Raw genomic sequence first — 27884 nt, 5'->3', positions numbered from 1 at the left:
ATAGGCCTAGTAAGCTGAGTTGAAGAAACACTGTATCTCTTGAAAGAAAACCATATGTGTTAGAAGCAGAGCACATTATTTCCCTGGGACAATTGAGTTAATTTCTGAAAGGAATTCTACCGGCCACTTGTGTTTTTCAAGGTGGAGATACGCTCTCTTTGTTCCAAATAGGTGTATTCAGATAAGTTGATGAAACACATGTTTCTCTCGAAAGAAACCCATTTGTGTTAGAAGCAGTAGCGTCTAGTACATTGTTTCCCTGTGAGAATTGAGTTAGTTTTTCAAAGAAATACTTCCTCCAACTTCGGTGCGTAAAGATGGAGATAGGTTCTGTTAGCTCCAAATATGCCTATTCTTCTGAGTTAAAGGGCACATGCGTCTCTCCAAAGAAAACCATCTATGTTAGAAGTGGCAGCATGTAAAACATGGTTTCTCTGTAAGAATTGAGTTAGTTTTTGAAAGGAATACTTCCTGCTTCACATAGTTTTCCAGGTAGAGAAAGGCTTCTTTTTTTCCAAGTGGGCCTACTCAGGTAAGTTGAAGAAACACATGTATATCTCGAAAGGAAACCACCTGTGTTAGAAGCAGGAGCATCAAGCACATTGCTTCCCTGTGAGAATTGAGTTCATTTTTGAAAGGAAGACTTCCTGCCACTTAGGTGATTCAAGGTGGACAGAGGCTCTCTATGCCCCTAATAGGTATATGCAGCTGAGGTCAAGCAACCCATGTATCTCTCCAAAGCAAACCATCGATGTTAGCAGATGCAGGCTCAAGCACATTGTTTTCCTGTGAGATTTGAGCTAGTTTTTGAAAGGAATACTTCCTGCTATGTGGGTTCTCCAGGGTATTGCCCGGCTCTCTTTGTTAGAAATAGGCCTGTACAGGTGAGTTGGTCAAACACATATTTATCTTGAAAGAAAACCATGTGTGTTAGCACTACCCTGGGAGAATTGAGGTAGTTTCCAAAGCAGTACATAGTGCAAATCATAGTTTTGAAGATGCAGAAAGGCTCATTTTTTCCAAATTGGCCTATTCAGCTAAGTTTAAGAAACACATTTATTTTTGAAAAGAAGTCCATTTGTGTTAGAAGCAGCAGCATGTAGCACCTTTATTCCCTGTGAGAATTGAGTTAGATTTTGAAAGGAAGCTTAGCTGTTTCGAGGGGAGATAGGCTCGGTTTGCTCCCAAAAGGCTTCTTCACCTGAGTTGAAGAAATACATGTATCTATCCGAAGAAAGCCATCTGTGTTAGGAGCTGAAGCATCTTGCACAGAGCTTCCATGTAAATTCGTGTTACTTTTTGAAAGTAATACTTCCTGCAAATCATAATTTTCAAGGTGGAGAAAGGCTCATTTTGTTCCAAACAGGCAATTCAGCTGAGTTGAAGAAACACATGTACCTCTCCTTAGAAAAACATCTATGTCAGATGCTGCAGATTCCAGCACATTGTTTCCATGTGAGAATAGACTTAGTTTTTGAAAGGAATCCTTTTCTGCAACTTAGGTATTTGAAGGTGGAGTTCGGCTCTGTTTGCTCCAAATAGGTATATTCAGCTGAGTATACCTCTCCTAAGAAAAACATCTTTGTTAGAAGCTGCACCATCAAGCCTATTGTTTCCTTTTGAGAGTTGAGTTAGTTTTTGAAAGGAATACTTCATGCTAGGTGGGTTTTCCATGGTACAGATAGCCTCTCTTTGTTCCAAGGTGTTCTATACACCTGAGTTGATGAATCACGCATGTCTCTCCAAAGAAACCCATGTGTGTAAAAAGCAGCAGAATCTATCACATTGTTTACCTCTGAGAATTTAGTTAATTATTGAAAGGAATACTTCCTGCAAATCAGAATTTTCAAGGTTGAGAAAGGCTCATTTATTTCCAAGTGGACCTATTCAGCCGAGTTGAAGAAACACATATATATCTCCAAAAAACAAAAATCTGTGTTAGAAGCTACAGAATCTAGCACACTGTTTCTGTGGAAAAACTGAGTCGGGTTTTGAAAGGAATACTTCCTGCCACTTTGGTTCTATGAGGTGGAGATAGGCTCACTTTGTTGCAAATAGGCCTATTCAGCTCAGTTGATGAAACACATGTATCTCTCGAAAGAAAGCCATTGGAGTTAGAAGCACTAGCATCTACCATGTTGTTTACCTTTGTGAATATAGTTAGGTTTTGAAAGAAATACTTCCTGCAAAACAGAATGTTCAAAGTGGAGAAAGGTTCATTTTGTTCCATATAGGCCATTTCAGTAAGTTGAAGGAACACAAGTATCTCTCGATAGAAAACCAACTGTCTTAGAAGCAGGAGCATCTAGAACATTCTCTCCCTGTGAGAATAAAGTTAGTTTTCAAAGGAGTACTTTCTGCAAATCAAAGTTTTAAAGGTGGAGAAAGGCTCATTTTGTTGCAAATAGGCCTAGTCAGCTAAGGTGAAACACATGTATATCACAAATGAAAACCACTATTCAGAAGTAGGAGCATCTGGCACTTTGTTTCCCAGTGAGAATTGAGTGTATTTTAGTAGGAATACTTTGCGTATATTACACTTTTCAAGGTGGAGAAAGGCTCATTTGGTTCCAAATAGATCTATGCATCTAAGTAGAAGAAACACATGCATTTGTCGAAAGAAAACAATCCGTGTGAGAAGCAGTAGCAGGTAGCACATAGTTTCCCTGTGAGAATTGACTTAGTTCTTGCAGAAATACTTCCTTCTAATCATACTTTTCAATGTAGATAATGGCTCATTTTGTTGTAAGTAGGCCTATTCAGCTAAGTTGTAGAAACATATGTATTTGTCAAAAGAACACCAACTGTGCTGGAAGCAAAGCATCTTGCTCATTATTTACATGTGAGCAGTGGGTCTGTTTTGGAAGGAATCCCTGCTGCAAGTCATAATATTCAGAGTGGAGAAAGGTTCATTTGGTTCCAAAGAGGACTCTTCCTCGAAGCTGAAGAAACATGTGTATCTTTCAAACAAAACCACACATGTTAACAGCAGGAGTACCAAGCACATTGTTTTCCTCCGATGATTGTGTCAGTTTTGGAAGGAATACATCCTTGAACAGTAGGGTTTCAAGGTGTGAGTAGGATCTGTTTACTTCATTAACCCTATTCAGCTGAGTTGAAGAAACACTTGTACGACTCCAAAGAAATCCATCCAGGCTAGCAGCTGCAGCATCTAGCACATTGTTTATATGTGACCACTGAGTTCCTTTTGAAATGAATACTTCCTGCAAATCATAGTTTTTAAGATGTACAAAGGCTCATTTTCTTGCAAACACGGTATTCCAATTTGATGAAGAAACACATGTATCTCTTGAGGGAAAACTATCTGTGTTAGAAGCCAGAAGATATGGCATATGTTTTCCCTGGAGAATTGAGTGAGCTTTGGAAACTAGTACTCCAAGCTAATCATAGTTTTCACAGTGGAGAAAGGCTCATTTTGTTCCAAATAGGCCTATTCAGTTGAGTGGAGGAAACATATGTACCTCTCCAGAGAAAACCATCTATGCGAGTAGTTGCAACATCTAACGCATTGTTTCCTTCTGAGTATTGAGTTGGTTTTTGAAGAGAATATATCCTGCCAATAAGCCTTTTCAAGATGGAGAAATGCTCATTTTTTCCAAGTAGGCCTATTCAGCTGAGTTGTAGAAAGACATTGATCTCACCATAGAACATCATCTGTGTTAGAAGCAGGAGCCTCTGGCACACTGTTTCCTATTAAAATTGAGTTCGTTTTTAAAAGGAATACTTCCTGCAACTTAGATGTTTCAAGGTGGAGATAAGCTCTCTCTGTTCCGAATAGGCCAATTTAGCTGAGTTGAAGAAACACATGTATCTTTCCAAAGAAAACTATCTATGTTAGAAGCTGCAGCATATAGCACATTGTTTCCTTATGAGAATTGAGCGTGTTTTAGAACGGAATCCGTCCTGCCACTTAGATTTTTCAAGGTGGAGTCAGGCTCTCATGTATGTCTCGAAAGAAATCTATCAATATTAGATTCTGCAGCCTCTAGCACATTGTTTTCCAGTGAGATTTGATGTAGCTTTTGAAAGGAATACTTCCTGCTATATGCATTTTCCAAAGTGGAGATAGGCTCTCTTTGTTCCAAAGAGGCCTATAAGGCTGAGTTCATGAAACACATATATCTCTGGGTAGAAACCCATGTGTGTTAGATTAGCAGCATCTTGCACATTGTCTCCCTGTGAGAACTGAGTTAGTTTTTCAAAGGAATACTTTCAGGAAATCGGAATTTTCTAAGTGGAGAAAGGCTCATTTTTTTCCAAACAAGCCTATTCACCGGTGGTGAAGAAACACATGTAGCTCTTGAAAGAAAACCATCTGTGTTAGAAGCAGGAATACCTAGCACGTTTATTCCCTGTGAGAATTCAGTTAGTTTTTGAATGGAATACTTCAAGCTTTCGGTATTTCAAGGTGGATATAGGCTCTGTTTGCTACAAATAGGCCTAGTAAGCTGAGTTGAAGAAACACTGTATCTCTTGAAAGAAAACCATATGTGTTAGAAGCAGAGCACATTATTTCCCTGGGACAATTGAGTTAATTTCTGAAAGGAATTCTACCGGCCACTTGTGTTTTTCAAGGTGGAGATACGCTCTCTTTGTTCCAAATAGGTGTATTCAGCTAAGTTGATGAAACACATGTTTCTCTCGAAAGAAACCCATTTGTGTTAGAAGCAGTAGCGTCTAGTACATTGTTTCCCTGTGAGAATTGAGTTAGTTTTTCAAAGAAATACTTCCTCCAACTTCGGTGCGTAAAGATGGAGATAGGTTCTGTTAGCTCCAAATATGCCTATTCTTCTGAGTTAAAGGGCACATGCGTCTCTCCAAAGAAAACCATCTATGTTAGAAGTGGCAGCATGTAAAACATGGTTTCTCTGTAAGAATTGAGTTAGTTTTTGAAAGGAATACTTCCTGCTTCACATAGTTTTCCAGGTAGAGAAAGGCTTCTTTTTTTCCAAGTGGGCCTACTCAGGTAAGTTGAAGAAACACATGTATATCTCGAAAGGAAACCACCTGTGTTAGAAGCAGGAGCATCAAGCACATTGCTTCCCTGTGAGAATTGAGTTCATTTTTGAAAGGAAGACTTCCTGCCACTTAGGTGATTCAAGGTGGACAGAGGCTCTCTATGCCCCTAATAGGTATATGCAGCTGAGGTCAAGCAACCCATGTATCTCTCCAAAGCAAACCATCGATGTTAGCAGATGCAGGCTCAAGCACATTGTTTTCCTGTGAGATTTGAGCTAGTTTTTGAAAGGAATACTTCCTGCTATGTGGGTTCTCCAGGGTATTGCCCGGCTCTCTTTGTTAGAAATAGGCCTGTACAGGTGAGTTGGTCAAACACATATTTATCTTGAAAGAAAACCATGTGTGTTAGCACTACCCTGGGAGAATTGAGGTAGTTTCCAAAGCAGTACATAGTGCAAATCATAGTTTTGAAGATGCAGAAAGGCTCATTTTTTCCAAATTGGCCTATTCAGCTAAGTTTAAGAAACACATTTATTTTTGAAAAGAAGTCCATTTGTGTTAGAAGCAGCAGCATGTAGCACCTTTATTCCCTGTGAGAATTGAGTTAGATTTTGAAAGGAAGCTTAGCTGTTTCGAGGGGAGATAGGCTCGGTTTGCTCCCGAAAGGCTTCTTCACCTGAGTTGAAGAAATACATGTATCTATCCGAAGAAAGCCATCTGTGTTAGGAGCTGAAGCATCTTGCACAGAGCTTCCATGTAAATTCGTGTTACTTTTTGAAAGTAATACTTCCTGCAAATCATAATTTTCAAGGTGGAGAAAGGCTCATTTTGTCCCAAACAGGCAATTCAGCTGAGTTGAAGAAACACATGTACCTCTCCTTAGAAAAACATCTATGTCAGATGCTGCAGATTCCAGCACATTGTTTCCATGTGAGAATAGACTTAGTTTTTGAAAGGAATCCTTTTCTGCAACTTAGGTATTTGAAGGTGGAGTTCGGCTCTGTTTGCTCCAAATAGGTATATTCAGCTGAGTATACCTCTCCTAAGAAAAACATCTTTGTTAGAAGCTGCACCATCAAGCCTATTGTTTCCTTTTGAGAGTTGAGTTAGTTTTTGAAAGGAATACTTCATGCTAGGTGGGTTTTCCATGGTACAGATAGCCTCTCTTTGTTCCAAGGTGTTCTATACACCTGAGTTGATGAATCACGCATGTCTCTCCAAAGAAACCCATGTGTGTAAAAAGCAGCAGAATCTATCACATTGTTTACCTCTGAGAATTTAGTTAATTATTGAAAGGAATACTTCCTGCAAATCAGAATTTTCAAGGTTGAGAAAGGCTCATTTATTTCCAAGTGGACCTATTCAGCCGAGTTGAAGAAACACATATATATCTCCAAAAAACAAAAATCTGTGTTAGAAGCTACAGAATCTAGCACACTGTTTCTGTGGAAAAACTGAGTCGGGTTTTGAAAGGAATACTTCCTGCCACTTTGGTTCTATGAGGTGGAGATAGGCTCACTTTGTTGCAAATAGGCCTATTCAGCTCAGTTGATGAAACACATGTATCTCTCGAAAGAAAGCCATTGGAGTTAGAAGCACTAGCATCTACCATGTTGTTTACCTTTGTGAATATAGTTAGGTTTTGAAAGAAATACTTCCTGCAAAACAGAATGTTCAAAGTGGAGAAAGGTTCATTTTGTTCCATATAGGCCATTTCAGTAAGTTGAAGGAACACAAGTATCTCTCGATAGAAAACCAACTGTCTTAGAAGCAGGAGCATCTAGAACATTCTCTCCCTGTGAGAATAAAGTTAGTTTTCAAAGGAGTACTTTCTGCAAATCAAAGTTTTAAAGGTGGAGAAAGGCTCATTTTGTTGCAAATAGGCCTAGTCAGCTAAGGTGAAACACATGTATATCACAAATGAAAACCACTATTCAGAAGTAGGAGCATCTGGCACTTTGTTTCCCAGTGAGAATTGAGTGTATTTTAGTAGGAATACTTTGCGTATATTACACTTTTCAAGGTGGAGAAAGGCTCATTTGGTTCCAAATAGATCTATGCATCTAAGTAGAAGAAACACATGCATTTGTCGAAAGAAAACAATCCGTGTGAGAAGCAGTAGCAGGTAGCACATAGTTTCCCTGTGAGAATTGACTTAGTTCTTGCAGAAATACTTCCTTCTAATCATACTTTTCAATGTAGATAATGGCTCATTTTGTTGTAAGTAGGCCTATTCAGCTAAGTTGTAGAAACATATGTATTTGTCAAAAGAACACCAACTGTGCTGGAAGCAAAGCATCTTGCTCATTATTTACATGTGAGCAGTGGGTCTGTTTTGGAAGGAATCCCTGCTGCAAGTCATAATATTCAGAGTGGAGAAAGGTTCATTTGGTTCCAAAGAGGACTCTTCCTCGAAGCTGAAGAAACATGTGTATCTTTCAAACAAAACCACACATGTTAACAGCAGGAGTACCAAGCACATTGTTTTCCTCCGATGATTGTGTCAGTTTTGGAAGGAATACATCCTTGAACAGTAGGGTTTCAAGGTGTGAGTAGGATCTGTTTACTTCATTAACCCTATTCAGCTGAGTTGAAGAAACACTTGTACGACTCCAAAGAAATCCATCCAGGCTAGCAGCTGCAGCATCTAGCACATTGTTTATATGTGACCACTGAGTTCCTTTTGAAATGAATACTTCCTGCAAATCATAGTTTTTAAGATGTACAAAGGCTCATTTTCTTGCAAACACGGTATTCCAATTTGATGAAGAAACACATGTATCTCTTGAGGGAAAACTATCTGTGTTAGAAGCCAGAAGATATGGCATATGTTTTCCCTGGAGAATTGAGTGAGCTTTGGAAACTAGTACTCCAAGCTAATCATAGTTTTCACCGTGGAGAAAGGCTCATTTTGTTCCAAATAGGCCTATTCAGTTGAGTGGAGGAAACATATGTACCTCTCCAGAGAAAACCATCTATGCGAGTAGTTGCAACATCTAACGCATTGTTTCCTTCTGAGTATTGAGTTGGTTTTTGAAGAGAATATATCCTGCCAATAAGCCTTTTCAAGATGGAGAAATGCTCATTTTTTCCAAGTAGGCCTATTCAGCTGAGTTGTAGAAAGACATTGATCTCACCATAGAACATCATCTGTGTTAGAAGCAGGAGCCTCTGGCACACTGTTTCCTATTAAAATTGAGTTCGTTTTTAAAAGGAATACTTCCTGCAACTTAGATGTTTCAAGGTGGAGATAAGCTCTCTCTGTTCCGAATAGGCCAATTTAGCTGAGTTGAAGAAACACATGTATCTTTCCAAAGAAAACTATCTATGTTAGAAGCTGCAGCATATAGCACATTGTTTCCTTATGAGAATTGAGCGTGTTTTAGAACGGAATCCGTCCTGCCACTTAGATTTTTCAAGGTGGAGTCAGGCTCTCATGTATGTCTCGAAAGAAATCTATCAATATTAGATTCTGCAGCCTCTAGCACATTGTTTTCCAGTGAGATTTGATGTAGCTTTTGAAAGGAATACTTCCTGCTATATGCATTTTCCAAAGTGGAGATAGGCTCTCTTTGTTCCAAAGAGGCCTATAAGGCTGAGTTCATGAAACACATATATCTCTGGGTAGAAACCCATGTGTGTTAGATTAGCAGCATCTTGCACATTGTCTCCCTGTGAGAACTGAGTTAGTTTTTCAAAGGAATACTTTCAGGAAATCGGAATTTTCTAAGTGGAGAAAGGCTCATTTTTTTCCAAACAAGCCTATTCACCGGTGGTGAAGAAACACATGTAGCTCTTGAAAGAAAACCATCTGTGTTAGAAGCAGGAATACCTAGCACGTTTATTCCCTGTGAGAATTCAGTTAGTTTTTGAATGGAATACTTCAAGCTTTCGGTATTTCAAGGTGGATATAGGCTCTGTTTGCTACAAATAGGCCTAGTAAGCTGAGTTGAAGAAACACTGTATCTCTTGAAAGAAAACCATATGTGTTAGAAGCAGAGCACATTATTTCCCTGGGACAATTGAGTTAATTTCTGAAAGGAATTCTACCGGCCACTTGTGTTTTTCAAGGTGGAGATACGCTCTCTTTGTTCCAAATAGGTGTATTCAGCTAAGTTGATGAAACACATGTTTCTCTCGAAAGAAACCCATTTGTGTTAGAAGCAGTAGCGTCTAGTACATTGTTTCCCTGTGAGAATTGAGTTAGTTTTTCAAAGAAATACTTCCTCCAACTTCGGTGCGTAAAGATGGAGATAGGTTCTGTTAGCTCCAAATATGCCTATTCTTCTGAGTTAAAGGGCACATGCGTCTCTCCAAAGAAAACCATCTATGTTAGAAGTGGCAGCATGTAAAACATGGTTTCTCTGTAAGAATTGAGTTAGTTTTTGAAAGGAATACTTCCTGCTTCACATAGTTTTCCAGGTAGAGAAAGGCTTCTTTTTTTCCAAGTGGGCCTACTCAGGTAAGTTGAAGAAACACATGTATATCTCGAAAGGAAACCACCTGTGTTAGAAGCAGGAGCATCAAGCACATTGCTTCCCTGTGAGAATTGAGTTCATTTTTGAAAGGAAGACTTCCTGCCACTTAGGTGATTCAAGGTGGACAGAGGCTCTCTATGCCCCTAATAGGTATATGCAGCTGAGGTCAAGCAACCCATGTATCTCTCCAAAGCAAACCATCGATGTTAGCAGATGCAGGCTCAAGCACATTGTTTTCCTGTGAGATTTGAGCTAGTTTTTGAAAGGAGTACTTCCTGCTATGTGGGTTCTCCAGGGTATTGCCCGGCTCTCTTTGTTAGAAATAGGCCTGTACAGGTGAGTTGGTCAAACACATATTTATCTTGAAAGAAAACCATGTGTGTTAGCACTACCCTGGGAGAATTGAGGTAGTTTCCAAAGCAGTACATAGTGCAAATCATAGTTTTGAAGATGCAGAAAGGCTCATTTTTTCCAAATTGGCCTATTCAGCTAAGTTTAAGAAACACATTTATTTTTGAAAAGAAGTCCATTTGTGTTAGAAGCAGCAGCATGTAGCACCTTTATTCCCTGTGAGAATTGAGTTAGATTTTGAAAGGAAGCTTAGCTGTTTCGAGGGGAGATAGGCTCGGTTTGCTCCCAAAAGGCTTCTTCACCTGAGTTGAAGAAATACATGTATCTATCCGAAGAAAGCCATCTGTGTTAGGAGCTGAAGCATCTTGCACAGAGCTTCCATGTAAATTCGTGTTACTTTTTGAAAGTAATACTTCCTGCAAATCATAATTTTCAAGGTGGAGAAAGGCTCATTTTGTTCCAAACAGGCAATTCAGCTGAGTTGAAGAAACACATGTACCTCTCCTTAGAAAAACATCTATGTCAGATGCTGCAGATTCCAGCACATTGTTTCCATGTGAGAATAGACTTAGTTTTTGAAAGGAATCCTTTTCTGCAACTTAGGTATTTGAAGGTGGAGTTCGGCTCTGTTTGCTCCAAATAGGTATATTCAGCTGAGTATACCTCTCCTAAGAAAAACATCTTTGTTAGAAGCTGCACCATCAAGCCTATTGTTTCCTTTTGAGAGTTGAGTTAGTTTTTGAAAGGAATACTTCATGCTAGGTGGGTTTTCCATGGTACAGATAGCCTCTCTTTGTTCCAAGGTGTTCTATACACCTGAGTTGATGAATCACGCATGTCTCTCAAAAGAAACCCATGTGTGTAAAAAGCAGCAGAATCTATCACATTGTTTACCTCTGAGAATTTAGTTAATTTTTGAAAGGAATACTTCCTGCAAATCAGAATTTTCAAGGTTGAGAAAGGCTCATTTATTTCCAAGTGGACCTATTCAGCCGAGTTGAAGAAACACATATATATCTCCAAAAAACAAAAATCTGTGTTAGAAGCTACAGAATCTAGCACACTGTTTCTGTGGAAAAACTGAGTCGGGTTTTGAAAGGAATACTTCCTGCCACTTTGGTTCTATGAGGTGGAGATAGGCTCACTTTGTTGCAAATAGGCCTATTCAGCTCAGTTGATGAAACACATGTATCTCTCGAAAGAAAGCCATTGGAGTTAGAAGCACTAGCATCTACCATGTTGTTTACCTTTGTGAATATAGTTAGGTTTTGAAAGAAATACTTCCTGCAAAACAGAATGTTCAAAGTGGAGAAAGGTTCATTTTGTTCCATATAGGCCATTTCAGTAAGTTGAAGGAACACAAGTATCTCTCGATAGAAAACCAACTGTCTTAGAAGCAGGAGCATCTAGAACATTCTCTCCCTGTGAGAATAAAGTTAGTTTTCAAAGGAGTACTTTCTGCAAATCAAAGTTTTAAAGGTGGAGAAAGGCTCATTTTGTTGCAAATAGGCCTAGTCAGCTAAGGTGAAACACATGTATATCACAAATGAAAACCACTATTCAGAAGTAGGAGCATCTGGCACTTTGTTTCCCAGTGAGAATTGAGTGTATTTTAGTAGGAATACTTTGCGTATATTACACTTTTCAAGGTGGAGAAAGGCTCATTTGGTTCCAAATAGATCTATGCATCTAAGTAGAAGAAACACATGCATTTGTCGAAAGAAAACAATCCGTGTGAGAAGCAGTAGCAGGTAGCACATAGTTTCCCTGTGAGAATTGACTTAGTTCTTGCAGAAATACTTCCTTCTAATCATACTTTTCAATGTAGATAATGGCTCATTTTGTTGTAAGTAGGCCTATTCAGCTAAGTTGTAGAAACATATGTATTTGTCAAAAGAACACCAACTGTGCTGGAAGCAAAGCATCTTGCTCATTATTTACATGTGAGCAGTGGGTCTGTTTTGGAAGGAATCCCTGCTGCAAGTCATAATATTCAGAGTGGAGAAAGGTTCATTTGGTTCCAAAGAGGACTCTTCCTCGAAGCTGAAGAAACATGTGTATCTTTCAAACAAAACCACACATGTTAACAGCAGGAGTACCAAGCACATTGTTTTCCTCCGATGATTGTGTCAGTTTTGGAAGGAATACATCCTTGAACAGTAGGGTTTCAAGGTGTGAGTAGGATCTGTTTACTTCATTAACCCTATTCAGCTGAGTTGAAGAAACACTTGTACGACTCCAAAGAAATCCATCCAGGCTAGCAGCTGCAGCATCTAGCACATTGTTTATATGTGACCACTGAGTTCCTTTTGAAATGAATACTTCCTGCAAATCATAGTTTTTAAGATGTACAAAGGCTCATTTTCTTGCAAACACGGTATTCCAATTTGATGAAGAAACACATGTATCTCTTGAGGGAAAACTATCTGTGTTAGAAGCCAGAAGATATGGCATATGTTTTCCCTGGAGAATTGAGTGAGCTTTGGAAACTAGTACTCCAAGCTAATCATAGTTTTCACCGTGGAGAAAGGCTCATTTTGTTCCAAATAGGCCTATTCAGTTGAGTGGAGGAAACATATGTACCTCTCCAGAGAAAACCATCTATGCGAGTAGTTGCAACATCTAACGCATTGTTTCCTTCTGAGTATTGAGTTGGTTTTTGAAGAGAATATATCCTGCCAATAAGCCTTTTCAAGATGGAGAAATGCTCATTTTTTCCAAGTAGGCCTATTCAGCTGAGTTGTAGAAAGACATTGATCTCACCATAGAACATCATCTGTGTTAGAAGCAGGAGCCTCTGGCACACTGTTTCCTATTAAAATTGAGTTCGTTTTTAAAAGGAATACTTCCTGCAACTTAGATGTTTCAAGGTGGAGATAAGCTCTCTCTGTTCCGAATAGGCCAATTTAGCTGAGTTGAAGAAACACATGTATCTTTCCAAAGAAAACTATCTATGTTAGAAGCTGCAGCATATAGCACATTGTTTCCTTATGAGAATTGAGCGTGTTTTAGAACGGAATCCGTCCTGCCACTTAGATTTTTCAAGGTGGAGTCAGGCTCTCATGTATGTCTCGAAAGAAATCTATCAATATTAGATTCTGCAGCCTCTAGCACATTGTTTTCCAGTGAGATTTGATGTAGCTTTTGAAAGGAATACTTCCTGCTATATGCATTTTCCAAAGTGGAGATAGGCTCTCTTTGTTCCAAAGAGGCCTATAAGGCTGAGTTCATGAAACACATATATCTCTGGGTAGAAACCCATGTGTGTTAGATTAGCAGCATCTTGCACATTGTCTCCCTGTGAGAACTGAGTTAGTTTTTCAAAGGAATACTTTCAGGAAATCGGAATTTTCTAAGTGGAGAAAGGCTCATTTTTTTCCAAACAAGCCTATTCACCGGTGGTGAAGAAACACATGTAGCTCTTGAAAGAAAACCATCTGTGTTAGAAGCAGGAATACCTAGCACGTTTATTCCCTGTGAGAATTCAGTTAGTTTTTGAATGGAATACTTCAAGCTTTCGGTATTTCAAGGTGGATATAGGCTCTGTTTGCTACAAATAGGCCTAGTAAGCTGAGTTGAAGAAACACTGTATCTCTTGAAAGAAAACCATATGTGTTAGAAGCAGAGCACATTATTTCCCTGGGACAATTGAGTTAATTTCTGAAAGGAATTCTACCGGCCACTTGTGTTTTTCAAGGTGGAGATACGCTCTCTTTGTTCCAAATAGGTGTATTCAGCTAAGTTGATGAAACACATGTTTCTCTCGAAAGAAACCCATTTGTGTTAGAAGCAGTAGCGTCTAGTACATTGTTTCCCTGTGAGAATTGAGTTAGTTTTTCAAAGAAATACTTCCTCCAACTTCGGTGCGTAAAGATGGAGATAGGTTCTGTTAGCTCCAAATATGCCTATTCTTCTGAGTTAAAGGGCACATGCGTCTCTCCAAAGAAAACCATCTATGTTAGAAGTGGCAGCATGTAAAACATGGTTTCTCTGTAAGAATTGAGTTAGTTTTTGAAAGGAATACTTCCTGCTTCACATAGTTTTCCAGGTAGAGAAAGGCTTCTTTTTTTCCAAGTGGGCCTACTCAGGTAAGTTGAAGAAACACATGTATATCTCGAAAGGAAACCACCTGTGTTAGAAGCAGGAGCATCAAGCACATTGCTTCCCTGTGAGAATTGAGTTCATTTTTGAAAGGAAGACTTCCTGCCACTTAGGTGATTCAAGGTGGACAGAGGCTCTCTATGCCCCTAATAGGTATATGCAGCTGAGGTCAAGCAACCCATGTATCTCTCCAAAGCAAACCATCGATGTTAGCAGATGCAGGCTCAAGCACATTGTTTTCCTGTGAGATTTGAGCTAGTTTTTGAAAGGAGTACTTCCTGCTATGTGGGTTCTCCAGGGTATTGCCCGGCTCTCTTTGTTAGAAATAGGCCTGTACAGGTGAGTTGGTCAAACACATATTTATCTTGAAAGAAAACCATGTGTGTTAGCACTACCCTGGGAGAATTGAGGTAGTTTCCAAAGCAGTACATAGTGCAAATCATAGTTTTGAAGATGCAGAAAGGCTCATTTTTTCCAAATTGGCCTATTCAGCTAAGTTTAAGAAACACATTTATTTTTGAAAAGAAGTCCATTTGTGTTAGAAGCAGCAGCATGTAGCACCTTTATTCCCTGTGAGAATTGAGTTAGATTTTGAAAGGAAGCTTAGCTGTTTCGAGGGGAGATAGGCTCGGTTTGCTCCCAAAAGGCTTCTTCACCTGAGTTGAAGAAATACATGTATCTATCCGAAGAAAGCCATCTGTGTTAGGAGCTGAAGCATCTTGCACAGAGCTTCCATGTAAATTCGTGTTACTTTTTGAAAGTAATACTTCCTGCAAATCATAATTTTCAAGGTGGAGAAAGGCTCATTTTCTTCCAAACAGGCAATTCAGCTGAGTTGAAGAAACACATGTACCTCTCCTTAGAAAAACATCTATGTCAGATGCTGCAGATTCCAGCACATTGTTTCCATGTGAGAATAGACTTAGTTTTTGAAAGGAATCCTTTTCTGCAACTTAGGTATTTGAAGGTGGAGTTCGGCTCTGTTTGCTCCAAATAGGTATATTCAGCTGAGTATACCTCTCCTAAGAAAAACATCTTTGTTAGAAGCTGCACCATCAAGCCTATTGTTTCCTTTTGAGAGTTGAGTTAGTTTTTGAAAGGAATACTTCATGCTAGGTGGGTTTTCCATGGTACAGATAGCCTCTCTTTGTTCCAAGGTGTTCTATACACCTGAGTTGATGAATCACGCATGTCTCTCAAAAGAAACCCATGTGTGTAAAAAGCAGCAGAATCTATCACATTGTTTACCTCTGAGAATTTAGTTAATTTTTGAAAGGAATACTTCCTGCAAATCAGAATTTTCAAGGTTGAGAAAGGCTCATTTATTTCCAAGTGGACCTATTCAGCCGAGTTGAAGAAACACATATATATCTCCAAAAAACAAAAATCTGTGTTAGAAGCTACAGAATCTAGCACACTGTTTCTGTGGAAAAACTGAGTCGGGTTTTGAAAGGAATACTTCCTGCCACTTTGGTTCTATGAGGTGGAGATAGGCTCACTTTGTTGCAAATAGGCCTATTCAGCTCAGTTGATGAAACACATGTATCTCTCGAAAGAAAGCCATTGGAGTTAGAAGCACTAGCATCTACCATGTTGTTTACCTTTGTGAATATAGTTAGGTTTTGAAAGAAATACTTCCTGCAAAACAGAATGTTCAAAGTGGAGAAAGGTTCATTTTGTTCCATATAGGCCATTTCAGTAAGTTGAAGGAACACAAGTATCTCTCGATAGAAAACCAACTGTCTTAGAAGCAGGAGCATCTAGAACATTCTCTCCCTGTGAGAATAAAGTTAGTTTTCAAAGGAGTACTTTCTGCAAATCAAAGTTTTAAAGGTGGAGAAAGGCTCATTTTGTTGCAAATAGGCCTAGTCACCTAAGGTGAAACACATGTATATCACAAATGAAAACCACTATTCAGAAGTAGGAGCATCTGGCACTTTGTTTCCCAGTGAGAATTGAGTGTATTTTAGTAGGAATACTTTGCGTATATTACACTTTTCAAGGTGGAGAAAGGCTCATTTGGTTCCAAATAGATCTATGCATCTAAGTAGAAGAAACACATGCATTTGTCGAAAGAAAACAATCCGTGTGAGAAGCAGTAGCAGGTAGCACATAGTTTCCCTGTGAGAATTGACTTAGTTCTTGCAGAAATACTTCCTTCTAATCATACTTTTCAATGTAGATAATGGCTCATTTTGTTGTAAGTAGGCCTATTCAGCTAAGTTGTAGAAACATATGTATTTGTCAAAAGAACACCAGCTGTGCTAGAAGCAAAGCATCTTGCTCATTATTTACATGTGAGCAGTGGGTCTGTTTTGGAAGGAATCCCTGCTGCAAGTCATAATATTCAGAGTGGAGAAAGGTTCATTTGGTTCCAAAGAGGACTCTTCCTCGAAGCTGAAGAAACATGTGTATCTTTCAAACAAAACCACACATGTTAACAGCAGGAGTACCAAGCACATTGTTTTCCTCCGATGATTGTGTCAGTTTTGGAAGGAATACATCCTTGAACAGTAGGGTTTCAAGGTGTGAGTAGGATCTGTTTACTTCATTAACCCTATTCAGCTGAGTTGAAGAAACACTTGTACGACTCCAAAGAAATCCATCCAGGCTAGCAGCTGCAGCATCTAGCACATTGTTTATATGTGACCACTGAGTTCCTTTTGAAATGAATACTTCCTGCAAATCATAGTTTTTAAGATGTACAAAGGCTCATTTTCTTGCAAACACGGTATTCAAATTTGATGAAGAAACACATGTATCTCTTGAGGGAAAACTATCTGTGTTAGAAGCCAGAAGATATGGCATATGTTTTCCCTGGAGAATTGAGTGAGCTTTGGAAACTAGTACTCCAAGCTAATCATAGTTTTCACAGTGGAGAAAGGCTCATTTTGTTCCAAATAGGCCTATTCAGTTGAGTGGAGGAAACATATGTACCTCTCCAGAGAAAACCATCTATGCGAGTAGTTGCAACATCTAACGCATTGTTTCCTTCTGAGTATTGAGTTGGTTTTTGAAGAGAATATATCCTGCCAATAAGCCTTTTCAAGATGGAGAAATGCTCATTTTTTCCAAGTAGGCCTATTCAGCTGAGTTGTAGAAAGACATTGATCTCACCATAGAACATCATCTGTGTTAGAAGCAGGAGCCTCTGGCACACTGTTTCCTATTAAAATTGAGTTCGTTTTTAAAAGGAATACTTCCTGCAACTTAGATGTTTCAAGGTGGAGATAAGCTCTCTCTGTTCCGAATAGGCCAATTTAGCTGAGTTGAAGAAACACATGTATCTTTCCAAAGAAAACCATCTATGTTAGAAGCTGCAGCATATAGCACATTGTTTCCTTATGAGAATTGAGCGTGTTTTAGAACGGAATCCGTCCTGCCACTTAGATTTTTCAAGGTGGAGTCAGGCTCTCATGTATGTCTCGAAAGAAATCTATCAATATTAGATTCTGCAGCCTCTAGCACATTGTTTTCCAGTGAGATTTGATGTAGCTTTTGAAAGGAATACTTCCTGCTATATGCATTTTCCAAAGTGGAGATAGGCTCTCTTTGTTCCAAAGAGGCCTATAAGGCTGAGTTCATGAAACACATATATCTCTGGGTAGAAACCCATGTGTGTTAGATTAGCAGCATCTTGCACATTGTCTCCCTGTGAGAACTGAGTTAGTTTTTCAAAGGAATACTTTCAGGAAATCGGAATTTTCTAAGTGGAGAAAGGCTCATTTTTTTCCAAACAAGCCTATTCACCGGTGGTGAAGAAACACATGTAGCTCTTGAAAGAAAACCATCTGTGTTAGAAGCAGGAATACCTAGCACGTTTATTCCCTGTGAGAATTCAGTTAGTTTTTGAATGGAATACTTCAAGCTTTCGGTATTTCAAGGTGGATATAGGCTCTGTTTGCTACAAATAGGCCTAGTAAGCTGAGTTGAAGAAACACTGTATCTCTTGAAAGAAAACCATATGTGTTAGAAGCAGAGCACATTATTTCCCTGGGACAATTGAGTTAATTTCTGAAAGGAATTCTACCGGCCACTTGTGTTTTTCAAGGTGGAGATACGCTCTCTTTGTTCCAAATAGGTGTATTCAGCTAAGTTGATGAAACACATGTTTCTCTCGAAAGAAACCCATTTGTGTTAGAAGCAGTAGCGTCTAGTACATTGTTTCCCTGTGAGAATTGAGTTAGTTTTTCAAAGAAATACTTCCTCCAACTTCGGTGCGTAAAGATGGAGATAGGTTCTGTTAGCTCCAAATATGCCTATTCTTCTGAGTTAAAGGGCACATGCGTCTCTCCAAAGAAAACCATCTATGTTAGAAGTGGCAGCATGTAAAACATGGTTTCTCTGTAAGAATTGAGTTAGTTTTTGAAAGGAATACTTCCTGCTTCACATAGTTTTCCAGGTAGAGAAAGGCTTCTTTTTTTCCAAGTGGGCCTACTCAGGTAAGTTGAAGAAACACATGTATATCTCGAAAGGAAACCACCTGTGTTAGAAGCAGGAGCATCAAGCACATTGCTTCCCTGTGAGAATTGAGTTCATTTTTGAAAGGAAGACTTCCTGCCACTTAGGTGATTCAAGGTGGACAGAGGCTCTCTATGCCCCTAATAGGTATATGCAGCTGAGGTCAAGCAACCCATGTATCTCTCCAAAGCAAACCATCGATGTTAGCAGATGCAGGCTCAAGCACATTGTTTTCCTGTGAGATTTGAGCTAGTTTTTGAAAGGAATACTTCCTGCTATGTGGGTTCTCCAGGGTATTGCCCGGCTCTCTTTGTTAGAAATAGGCCTGTACAGGTGAGTTGGTCAAACACATATTTATCTTGAAAGAAAACCATGTGTGTTAGCACTACCCTGGGAGAATTGAGGTAGTTTCCAAAGCAGTACATAGTGCAAATCATAGTTTTGAAGATGCAGAAAGGCTCATTTTTTCCAAATTGGCCTATTCAGCTAAGTTTAAGAAACACATTTATTTTTGAAAAGAAGTCCATTTGTGTTAGAAGCAGCAGCATGTAGCACCTTTATTCCCTGTGAGAATTGAGTTAGATTTTGAAAGGAAGCTTAGCTGTTTCGAGGGGAGATAGGCTCGGTTTGCTCCCAAAAGGCTTCTTCACCTGAGTTGAAGAAATACATGTATCTATCCGAAGAAAGCCATCTGTGTTAGGAGCTGAAGCATCTTGCACAGAGCTTCCATGTAAATTCGTGTTACTTTTTGAAAGTAATACTTCCTGCAAATCATAATTTTCAAGGTGGAGAAAGGCTCATTTTCTTCCAAACAGGCAATTCAGCTGAGTTGAAGAAACATATGTACCTCTCCTTAGAAAAACATCTATGTCAGATGCTGCAGATTCCAGCACATTGTTTCCATGTGAGAATAGACTTAGTTTTTGAAAGGAATCCTTTTCTGCAACTTAGGTATTTGAAGGTGGAGTTCGGCTCTGTTTGCTCCAAATAGGTATATTCAGCTGAGTATACCTCTCCTAAGAAAAACATCTTTGTTAGAAGCTGCACCATCAAGCCTATTGTTTCCTTTTGAGAGTTGAGTTAGTTTTTGAAAGGAATACTTCATGCTAGGTGGGTTTTCCATGGTACAGATAGCCTCTCTTTGTTCCAAGGTGTTCTATACACCTGACTTGATGAATCACGCATGTCTCTCAAAAGAAACCCATGTGTGTAAAAAGCAGCAGAATCTATCACATTGTTTACCTCTGAGAATTTAGTTAATTATTGAAAGGAATACTTCCTGCAAATCAGAATTTTCAAGGTTGAGAAAGGCTCATTTATTTCCAAGTGGACCTATTCAGCCGAGTTGAAGAAACACATATATATCTCCAAAAAACAAAAATCTGTGTTAGAAGCTACAGAATCTAGCACACTGTTTCTGTGGAAAAACTGAGTTGGGTTTTGAAAGGAATACTTCCTGCCACTTTGGTTCTATGAGTTGGAGATAGGCTCACTTTGTTGCAAATAGGCCTATTCAGCTCAGTTGATGAAACACATGTATCTCTCGAAAGAAAGCCATTGGAGTTAGAAGCACTAGCATCTACCATGTTGTTTACCTTTGTGAATATAGTTAGGTTTTGAAAGAAATACTTCCTGCAAAACAGAATGTTCAAAGTGGAGAAAGGTTCATTTTGTTCCATACAGGCCATTTCAGTAAGTTGAAGGAACACAAGTATCTCTCGATAGAAAACCAACTGTCTTAGAAGCAGGAGCATCTAGAACATTCTCTCCCTGTGAGAATAAAGTTAGTTTTCAAAGGAGTACTTTCTGCAAATCAAAGTTTTAAAGGTGGAGAAAGGCTCATTTTGTTCCAAATAGGCCTAGTCAGCTAAGGTGAAACACATGTATATCACAAATGAAAACCACTATTCAGAAGTAGGAGCATCTGGCACTTTGTTTCCCAGTGAGAATTGAGTGTATTTTAGTAGGAATACTTTGCGTATATTACACTTTTCAAGGTGGAGAAAGGCTCATTTGGTTCCAAATAGATCTATGCATCTAAGTAGAAGAAACACATGCATTTGTCGAAAGAAAACAATCCGTGTGAGAAGCAGTAGCAGGTAGCACATAGTTTCCCTGTGAGAATTGACTTAGTTCTTGCAGAAATACTTCCTTCTAATCATACTTTTCAATGTAGATAATGGCTCATTTTGTTGTAAGTAGGCCTATTCAGCTAAGTTGTAGAAACATATGTATTTGTCAAAAGAACACCAACTGTGCTAGAAGCAAAGCATCTTGCTCATTATTTACATGTGAGCAGTGGGTCTGTTTTGGAAGGAATCCCTGCTGCAAGTCATAATATTCAGAGTGGAGAAAGGTTCATTTGGTTCCAAAGAGGACTCTTCCTCGAAGCTGAAGAAACATGTGTATCTTTCAAACAAAACCACACATGTTAACAGCAGGAGTACCAAGCACATTGTTTTCCTCCGATGATTGTGTCAGTTTTGGAAGGAATACATCCTTGAACAGTAGGGTTTCAAGGTGTGAGTAGGATCTGTTTACTTCATTAACCCTATTCAGCTGAGTTGAAGAAACACTTGTACGACTCCAAAGAAATCCATCCAGGCTAGCAGCTGCAGCATCTAGCACATTGTTTATATGTGACTACTGAGTTCCTTTTGAAATGAATACTTCCTGCAAATCATAGTTTTTAAGATGTACAAAGGCTCATTTTCTTGCAAACACGGTATTCCAATTTGATGAAGAAACACATGTATCTCTTGAGGGAAAACTATCTGTGTTAGAAGCCAGAAGATATGGCATATGTTTTCCCTGGAGAATTGAGTGAGCTTTGGAAACTAGTACTCCAAGCTAATCATAGTTTTCACAGTGGAGAAAGGCTCATTTTGTTCCAAATAGGCCTATTCAGTTGAGTGGAGGAAACATATGTACCTCTCCAGAGAAAACCATCTATGCGAGTAGTTGCAACATCTAACGCATTGTTTCCTTCTGAGTATTGAGTTGGTTTTTGAAGAGAATATATCCTGCCAATAAGCCTTTTCAAGATGGAGAAATGCTCATTTTTTCCAAGTAGGCCTATTCAGCTGAGTTGTAGAAAGACATTGATCTCACCATAGAACATCATCTGTGTTAGAAGCAGGAGCCTCTGGCACACTGTTTCCTATTAAAATTGAGTTCGTTTTTAAAAGGAATACTTCCTGCAACTTAGATGTTTCAAGGTGGAGATAAGCTCTCTCTGTTCCGAATAGGCCAATTTAGCTGAGTTGAAGAAACACATGTATCTTTCCAAAGAAAACTATCCATGTTAGAAGCTGCAGCATATAGCACATTGTTTCCTTATGAGAATTGAGCGTGTTTTAGAACGGAATCCGTCCTGCCACTTAGATTTTTCAAGGTGGAGTCAGGCTCTCATGTATGTCTCGAAAGAAATCTATCAATATTAGATTCTGCAGCCTCTAGCACATTGTTTTCCAGTGAGATTTGATGTAGCTTTTGAAAGGAATACTTCCTGCTATATGCATTTTCCAAAGTGGAGATAGGCTCTCTTTGTTCCAAAGAGGCCTATAAGGCTGAGTTCATGAAACACATATATCTCTGGGTAGAAACCCATGTGTGTTAGATTAGCAGCATCTTGCACATTGTCTCCCTGTGAGAACTGAGTTAGTTTTTCAAAGGAATACTTTCAGGAAATCGGAATTTTCTAAGTGGAGAAAGGCTCATTTTTTTTCCAAACAAGCCTATTCACCGGTGGTGAAGAAACACATGTAGCTCTTGAAAGAAAACCATCTGTGTTAGAAGCAGGAATACCTAGCACGTTTATTCCCTGTGAGAATTCAGTTAGTTTTTGAATGGAATACTTCAAGCTTTCGGTATTTCAAGGTGGATATAGGCTCTGTTTGCTACAAATAGGCCTAGTAAGCTGAGTTGAAGAAACACTGTATCTCTTGAAAGAAAACCATATGTGTTAGAAGCAGAGCACATTATTTCCCTGGGACAATTGAGTTAATTTCTGAAAGGAATTCTACCGGCCACTTGTGTTTTTCAAGGTGGAGATAGGCTCTCTTTGTTCCAAATAGGTGTATTCAGCTAAGTTGATGAAACACATGTTTCTCTCGAAAGAAACCCATTTGTGTTAGAAGCAGTAGCGTCTAGTACATTGTTTCCCTGTGAGAATTGAGTTAGTTTTTCAAAGAAATACTTCCTCCAACTTCGGTGCGTAAAGATGGAGATAGGTTCTGTTAGCTCCAAATATGCCTATTCTTCTGAGTTAAAGGGCACATGCGTCTCTCCAAAGAAAACCATCTATGTTAGAAGTGGCAGCATGTAAAACATGGTTTCTCTGTAAGAATTGAGTTAGTTTTTGAAAGGAATACTTCCTGCTTCACATAGTTTTCCAGGTAGAGAAAGGCTTCTTTTTTTCCAAGTGGGCCTACTCAGGTAAGTTGAAGAAACACATGTATATCTCGAAAGGAAACCACCTGTGTTAGAAGCAGGAGCATCAAGCACATTGCTTCCCTGTGAGAATTGAGTTCATTTTTGAAAGGAAGACTTCCTGCCACTTAGGTGATTCAAGGTGGACAGAGGCTCTCTATGCCCCTAATAGGTATATGCAGCTGAGGTCAAGCAACCCATGTATCTCTCCAAAGCAAACCATCGATGTTAGCAGATGCAGGCTCAAGCACATTGTTTTCCTGTGAGATTTGAGCTAGTTTTTGAAAGGAATACTTCCTGCTATGTGGGTTCTCCAGGGTATTGCCCGGCTCTCTTTGTTAGAAATAGGCCTGTACAGGTGAGTTGGTCAAACACATATTTATCTTGAAAGAAAACCATGTGTGTTAGCACTACCCTGGGAGAATTGAGGTAGTTTCCAAAGCAGTACATAGTGCAAATCATAGTTTTGAAGATGCAGAAAGGCTCATTTTTTCCAAATTGGCCTATTCAGCTAAGTTTAAGAAACACATTTATTTTTGAAAAGAAGTCCATTTGTGTTAGAAGCAGCAGCATGTAGCACCTTTATTCCCTGTGAGAATTGAGTTAGATTTTGAAAGGAAGCTTAGCTGTTTCGAGGGGAGATAGGCTCGGTTTGCTCCCAAAAGGCTTCTTCACCTGAGTTGAAGAAATACATGTATCTATCCGAAGAAAGCCATCTGTGTTAGGAGCTGAAGCATCTTGCACAGAGCTTCCATGTAAATTCGTGTTACTTTTTGAAAGTAATACTTCCTGCAAATCATAATTTTCAAGGTGGAGAAAGGCTCATTTTCTTCCAAACAGGCAATTCAGCTGAGTTGAAGAAACATATGTACCTCTCCTTAGAAAAACATCTATGTCAGATGCTGCAGATTCCAGCACATTGTTTCCATGTGAGAATAGACTTAGTTTTTGAAAGGAATCCTTTTCTGCAACTTAGGTATTTGAAGGTGGAGTTCGGCTCTGTTTGCTCCAAATAGGTATATTCAGCTGAGTATACCTCTCCTAAGAAAAACATCTTTGTTAGAAGCTGCACCATCAAGCCTATTGTTTCCTTTTGAGAGTTGAGTTAGTTTTTGAAAGGAATACTTCATGCTAGGTGGGTTTTCCATGGTACAGATAGCCTCTCTTTGTTCCAAGGTGTTCTATACACCTGAGTTGATGAATCACGCATGTCTCTCAAAAGAAACCCATGTGTGTAAAAAGCAGCAGAATCTATCACATTGTTTACCTCTGAGAATTTAGTTAATTTTTGAAAGGAATACTTCCTGCAAATCAGAATTTTCAAGGTTGAGAAAGGCTCATTTATTTCCAAGTGGACCTATTCAGCCGAGTTGAAGAAACACATATATATCTCCAAAAAACAAAAATCTGTGTTAGAAGCTACAGAATCTAGCACACTGTTTCTGTGGAAAAACTGAGTTGGGTTTTGAAAGGAATACTTCCTGCCACTTTGGTTCTATGAGTTGGAGATAGGCTCACTTTGTTGCAAATAGGCCTATTCAGCTCAGTTGATGAAACACATGTATCTCTCGAAAGAAAGCCATTGGAGTTAGAAGCACTAGCATCTACCATGTTGTTTACCTTTGTGAATATAGTTAGGTTTTGAAAGAAATACTTCCTGCAAAACAGAATGTTCAAAGTGGAGAAAGGTTCATTTTGTTCCATATAGGCCATTTCAGTAAGTTGAAGGAACACAAGTATCTCTCGATAGAAAACCAACTGTCTTAGAAGCAGGAGCATCTAGAACATTCTCTCCCTGTGAGAATAAAGTTAGTTTTCAAAGGAGTACTTTCTGCAAATCAAAGTTTTAAAGGTGGAGAAAGGCTCATTTTGTTCCAAATAGGCCTAGTCAGCTAAGGTGAAACACATGTATATCACAAATGAAAACCACTATTCAGAAGTAGGAGCATCTGGCACTTTGTTTCCCAGTGAGAATTGAGTGTATTTTAGTAGGAATACTTTGCGTATATTACACTTTTCAAGGTGGAGAAAGGCTCATTTGGTTCCAAATAGATCTATGCATCTAAGTAGAAGAAACACATGCATTTGTCGAAAGAAAACAATCCGTGTGAGAAGCAGTAGCAGGTAGCACATAGTTTCCCTGTGAGAATTGACTTAGTTCTTGCAGAAATACTTCCTTCTAATCATACTTTTCAATGTAGATAATGGCTCATTTTGTTGTAAGTAGGCCTATTCAGCTAAGTTGTAGAAACATATGTATTTGTCAAAAGAACACCAACTGTGCTAGAAGCAAAGCATCTTGCTCATTATTTACATGTGAGCAGTGGGTCTGTTTTGGAAGGAATCCCTGCTGCAAGTCATAATATTCAGAGTGGAGAAAGGTTCATTTGGTTCCAAAGAGGACTCTTCCTCGAAGCTGAAGAAACATGTGTATCTTTCAAACAAAACCACACATGTTAACAGCAGGAGTACCAAGCACATTGTTTTCCTCCGATGATTGTGTCAGTTTTGGAAGGAATACATCCTTGAACAGTAGGGTTTCAAGGTGTGAGTAGGATCTGTTTACTTCATTAACCCTATTCAGCTGAGTTGAAGAAACACTTGTACGACTCCAAAGAAATCCATCCAGGCTAGCAGCTGCAGCATCTAGCACATTGTTTATATGTGACCACTGAGTTCCTTTTGAAATGAATACTTCCTGCAAATCATAGTTTTTAAGATGTACAAAGGCTCATTTTCTTGCAAACACGGTATTCCAATTTGATGAAGAAACACATGTATCTCTTGAGGGAAAACTATCTGTGTTAGAAGCCAGAAGATATGGCATATGTTTTCCCTGGAGAATTGAGTGAGCTTTGGAAACTAGTACTCCAAGCTAATCATAGTTTTCACAGTGGAGAAAGGCTCATTTTGTTCCAAATAGGCCTATTCAGTTGAGTGGAGGAAACATATGTACCTCTCCAGAGAAAACCATCTATGCGAGTAGTTGCAACATCTAACGCATTGTTTCCTTCTGAGTATTGAGTTGGTTTTTGAAGAGAATATATCCTGCCAATAAGCCTTTTCAAGATGGAGAAATGCTCATTTTTTCCAAGTAGGCGTATTCAGCTGAGTTGTAGAAAGACATTGATCTCACCATAGAACATCATCTGTGTTAGAAGCAGGAGCCTCTGGCACACTGTTTCCTATTAAAATTGAGTTCGTTTTTAAAAGGAATACTTCCTGCAACTTAGATGTTTCAAGGTGGAGATTAGCTCTCTCTGTTCCGAATAGGCCAATTTAGCTGAGTTGAAGAAACACATGTATCTTTCCAAAGAAAACTATCTATGTTAGAAGCTGCAGCATATAGCACATTGTTTCCTTATGAGAATTGAGCGTGTTTTAGAACGGAATCCGTCCTGCCACTTAGATTTTTCAAGGTGGAGTCAGGCTCTCATGTATGTCTCGAAAGAAATCTATCAATATTAGATTCTGCAGCCTCTAGCACATTGTTTTCCAGTGAGATTTGATGTAGCTTTTGAAAGGAATACTTCCTGCTATATGCATTTTCCAAAGTGGAGATAGGCTCTCTTTGTTCCAAAGAGGCCTATAAGGCTGAGTTCATGAAACACATATATCTCTGGGTAGAAACCCATGTGTGTTAGATTAGCAGCATCTTGCACATTGTCTCCCTGTGAGAACTGAGTTAGTTTTTCAAAGGAATACTTTCAGGAAATCGGAATTTTCTAAGTGGAGAAAGGCTCATTTTTTTCCAAACAAGCCTATTCACCGGTGGTGAAGAAACACATGTAGCTCTTGAAAGAAAACCATCTGTGTTAGAAGCAGGAATACCTAGCACGTTTATTCCCTGTGAGAATTCAGTTAGTTTTTGAATGGAATACTTCAAGCTTTCGGTATTTCAAGGTGGATATAGGCTCTGTTTGCTACAAATAGGCCTAGTAAGCTGAGTTGAAGAAACACTGTATCTCTTGAAAGAAAACCATATGTGTTAGAAGCAGAGCACATTATTTCCCTGGGACCATTGAGTTAATTTCTGAAAGGAATTCTACCGGCCACTTGTGTTTTTCAAGGTGGAGATACGCTCTCTTTGTTCCAAATAGGTGTATTCAGCTAAGTTGATGAAACACATGTTTCTCTCGAAAGAAACCCATTTGTGTTAGAAGCAGTAGCGTCTAGTACATTGTTTCCCTGTGAGAATTGAGTTAGTTTTTCAAAGAAATACTTCCTCCAACTTCGGTGCGTAAAGATGGAGATAGGTTCTGTTAGCTCCAAATATGCCTATTCTTCTGAGTTAAAGGGCACATGCGTCTCTCCAAAGAAAACCATCTATGTTAGAAGTGGCAGCATGTAAAACATGGTTTCTCTGTAAGAATTGAGTTAGTTTTTGAAAGGAATACTTCCTGCTTCACATAGTTTTCCAGGTAGAGAAAGGCTTCTTTTTTTCCAAGTGGGCCTACTCAGGTAAGTTGAAGAAACACATGTATATCTCGAAAGGAAACCACCTGTGTTAGAAGCAGGAGCATCAAGCACATTGCTTCCCTGTGAGAATTGAGTTCATTTTTGAAAGGAAGACTTCCTGCCACTTAGGTGATTCAAGGTGGACAGAGGCTCTCTTTGCCCCTAATAGGTATATGCAGCTGAGGTCAAGCAACCCATGTATCTCTCCAAAGCAAACCATCGATGTTAGCAGATGCAGGCTCAAGCACATTGTTTTCCTGTGAGATTTGAGCTAGTTTTTGAAAGGAATACTTCCTGCTATGTGGGTTCTCCAGGGTATTGCCCGGCTCTCTTTGTTAGAAATAGGCCTGTACAGGTGAGTTGGTCAAACACATATTTATCTTGAAAGAAAACCATGTGTGTTAGCACTACCCTGGGAGAATTGAGGTAGTTTCCAAAGCAGTACATAGTGCAAATCATAGTTTTGAAGATGCAGAAAGGCTCATTTTTTCCAAATTGGCCTATTCAGCTAAGTTTAAGAAACACATTTATTTTTGAAAAGAAGTCCATTTGTGTTAGAAGCAGCAGCATGTAGCACCTTTATTCCCTGTGAGAATTGAGTTAGATTTTGAAAGGAAGCTTAGC

This window comes from Castor canadensis, chromosome 6 (genome assembly GCF_047511655.1).
Source record: "Castor canadensis chromosome 6, mCasCan1.hap1v2, whole genome shotgun sequence".
Classification (NCBI taxonomy): domain Eukaryota; kingdom Metazoa; phylum Chordata; class Mammalia; order Rodentia; family Castoridae; genus Castor; species Castor canadensis.
Note: the sequence above shows the minus strand (reverse complement) of the source record.